This window comes from Chiloscyllium plagiosum, unplaced genomic scaffold (genome assembly GCF_004010195.1).
Source record: "Chiloscyllium plagiosum isolate BGI_BamShark_2017 unplaced genomic scaffold, ASM401019v2 scaf_19608, whole genome shotgun sequence".
In the NCBI taxonomy this organism is placed as follows: Eukaryota; Metazoa; Chordata; class Chondrichthyes; order Orectolobiformes; family Hemiscylliidae; genus Chiloscyllium; species Chiloscyllium plagiosum.
Genome location: NW_025197447.1, coordinates 1,205 through 4,864, shown reverse-complemented (window position 1 = coordinate 4,864; position 3,660 = coordinate 1,205). Strand labels below are relative to the sequence as shown.

At 42.8% G+C, this 3,660-nt stretch overlaps 1 long non-coding RNA gene across 1 annotated transcript; it reads right to left on the bottom strand.

Moving 5' to 3' along the window:
* Positions 1-1,626: 1,626 nt before the first annotated feature.
* LOC122545936 lies at positions 1,627-3,090 on the bottom strand. The gene is made up of 3 exons (XR_006310627.1): positions 3,046-3,090; positions 1,757-1,807; positions 1,627-1,648 (listed from the first exon to the last, which is right to left on the bottom strand). It is a non-coding gene; the product is annotated as an uncharacterized LOC122545936 (long non-coding RNA).
* Between the last annotated feature and the right edge of the window lie 570 nt (positions 3,091-3,660).

Below are 3,660 nucleotides of genomic sequence, written 5' to 3'. Positions count from 1 at the left end.
TGGCCTTAGGCTCTATGTATCAGACTGAACTGAACCTTCAGCAAGATGTGGGATGTTTCCCACAAACTTTGTTTAAAAAAGCAAAGCTCATGCGCTGAGATTTAAATGTTCAATCAGGTTTAACAAAAACCCTTTGACTTCAGCTCCTTTAAAGAGACATGCTCTTGGCCTTCACTTTTGTGACGTGATCATTCTTTGATAAAGGTGGCTGTCTGCAACACTGCAGGATGTTGTGCTGAAGTGCCTCATTGGGTGGATGAGCTTTATTACTGGTGTAACTTGGCTAATTTTGAGATGGAATGTTACTTTGAGTTAAATCTTGTTTTTAAACTGAGGCGTGCTTGTGTAACTCAAGTGTGGAAACTATGCTCATGTTTGCAATGAACCTATCACTTTTGGAGATTACTATTTTTCCGATCTGTTTTGTCAATAAAGTTCACTATAGAAAGCACAGTGCTGGAGAACCGCAGGTCCAGCAGCATCTCTGAGGGGAATTAAACATTGTAAGTTCCAATTCCAGTGACATTTTGTCCGTTCAGGCGAAGAGTCAGTGAACTTGAAATGTAACATTTTTTTCTCTTCACGGATGCCCTCAGAACTGCTGAGTTTCTCCAGGACTTTGTTTCTGGGGTTCAGATCTCCAGCACCTGCAGTCTATTGGTTTGTTATCGATCCTATGGTTTGACTTGGGGAGCGAGAGGTAGCAACTATGATCAACGAGGATAAAACTCCCCAACCATGAAAAAACACATAGTTCTTTATACTTTGCCAAACACGACTGTAAATAAGAAATGCAATTAAGCTTAGTGCAAGATGGTATACCACCTGCCTTGTCTCAAATTTGCTGCTCATCTTTGAGGACTAATCTGTCAGAATTGTGTTTGCTCCCTTCCTTTGAGATCATAGTCCACAAATGTCCCAGTTCCAATTCCTGGGCCGGGCCCGGTAACCACATTGCAGTGGGGTGGGGAGCTTTGTGTCAGCCTGACGTTTTTGTTAAGAGCAATATTGCGGGTTGAAGCTGACGGTTTTGACTAATATTGTGTCAACAAACTTGGAGGATATCCTTCCGAACGTATTGATTAACTGGACTGAGCCTGTTTACATGCAGCCCTGTTGGGAGTGCTGTAATATTCTAAGTTAAGAATCACACAACACCAGGTTATAGTCCATCAGGTTTATTTGGAAGCAGACTAGCTTTCGGAGCGCCGCTCCTTCATCAGGTGATTGTGGAGGGCACAATTCTAAGGCACAGAATTTATAGCAAACTTTTGTAGTGTGATGTAACTGAAATTATCCAATGAAAAATACCTTGATTGTCTGTTCAGTCTTTCATCTGTTCGAATACCATGATAGTTTCACTTCTTTTATGTGTAAAAATTGCTTATTTCGCAAAGGTTTGGTCACCGGACATAATATTCTCCATCTGTAGTCTTATGTCAAAAGTTCTCAATATTTTGTGAAATTAAAAATGTGTTGATTTATACAGATATCTTCTACTCTTCACTATCTCTGAGTGAATAATCTGTAATGTCTCCTACCCAACCACGTTGTGGGAGCACCTTCACCATACGAACTACAGCAGTACAAGGAAGTCAAACATCACCTTCTCAATAGGGAACAGAGCTTTGGCCTTGATCACTGGTATCTGTAGAAGGAGAAATACACATCATGTTTCAGGGAGTGCAGTATGATTTATAGGGAATGAAAATGGTGCAGAATTTGACTGTTAAAAATGGAAGGAAAATCCACTAACTTATTGGAAAAAAGAACTCTTCACTGTCAAAGATATTGTGGAAAAAATAACCTGATAATGGAGCATATGGTCAGGAGCCAGGCAGCAGTGGACAATCCATTTACAAAGAGGTCTGTGAACGTAATAGTAAAATACTACACATAGCAAAAATACACACGAGAGACTGAAAAAGCTAAATAACAAACAAGTGGACATCAAGGAGCCCAGAGATGAATCAGAGCAATGTTCACTTTTATGATCCCACAGTCAGAGATGTCTAGCACAGAAACAGACTCTTCAGTCCAACCCATCTATGCCAACCAGATATCCTAACCTAATGTATTCCCATTTTCCAGCACTTGGCCAACATCCATCTGAACCCTTCCTATTCAAATGCCTTTGAAATGTTACAATTTTAGTTGCCCCTTCGGCTCCTTTTGAATTCTCTCCCCACCCCCTTCCCCCGCCACCACCACCCTAAACCTATATCCTCTAGTTCTGGGCTCTAACAACCCTTGTCTATTTACGCTATCCATGTCCCTCACGATTTTTATAAGCCTCTTTAACATCACACCTCAGCCTATGACACTGCAAGGAAAATGGCCCCAGCCTGTTATGCCTCTCCCTGCAACTCAAATCCTCCAACGCTGGCAACATCCTTGAAAATCAATTCTCAAACCTTTCAAGTTTCAGTGCCTCCTTCTGATGGGAGGGAGACCAGAACTACACACAATATTCCAAAAGTGACCTAACCAATGACCTGTCCAGCTCCTTTACCCAATGCTCTGACCAATAAGGGGAAGCATACCAAATGCCTTCTTCACTGTCGTATCTACCTGCAACTCTACTTTCAAGGAAATATGAACCTACATTCCAAGGTCTCTTTGTTCACAAGATTTTCCAAGATCTTACAATTCAGTGTGTGAGTCCTGCTCTGATTTGCTTTTCTAAAATGCAGCACCTCACATTTATCTAAATTAAACCCTATCTGCCACTCCCCAGCCCATTGTTCCATCCGATCAATATCCCATTGTACTTTGAGATACCCTTTATCACTGTCCACAATACTTCCAATTTTGGTGTCACCTGCAAGCTTACTAACTGTACCGCCTCTATTCACATCCAAATCATTTAAATGAATGACGAAACAAATCCAGAAAGAAAAATCCATTTCTCTGGGTGTGAATATGCTCTGTGTAAATCCTGCCCTTTGACTCTCTACCAGAGAAGGCTGAACCTTGCCCCCTACAAAGCTGGCGGCTGCACGTGTCCAGTGAATCGTAGCCCCGAATAAAGATGGTGGTGCTTACTCGAGTCAATCGCTGGATGAGGCATTTTCCCGTTTACTGCAAAAACGGGACTAAGTTTCAAATTTGCATTTTCCGATGTGCACCCAACGTCTATAAACCCTCTCAACCTATACCAACACCATTTCCCTCCCGCTTCCTGCTGTTTATTTCTATCTTTGCCAACAGCTCTCCGTCCACACATCCCGAACCGACTGCGAGGATGATCACGTGGTATAGTCTAGTCCCGCCCCTCATTCACCCTGATTGGTCAGAGGACCAACTGCCCCGCCAGGTCCTCCAGCACTGTCCCTGCCTTTCCATTGGTCCGCCGCTGACATGAATCACACGGGGCCCATTGTTGGCTGGAGCATACGGATTGCTTCGTGGCTTTTGTTGCTGTTCATGAGTTACAAGAGTTAAAAATGACACATCAGCATCTCAAAACCACATGATGAAGAAGCAGCAAACATAGTGCTTCCAAATAATCCTGTTGACCAATAGCCTGGTGTTCTCTGAATTTTACTTTTGTCCATCCCAATCCAACACCAACACCTCCAAGTCACGAATGAGGGAGGGATGTATAACATAAGAAATAGGAACAGGAGAAGGCCGTCCTGCCCTTCGAGCCTGCTCTGC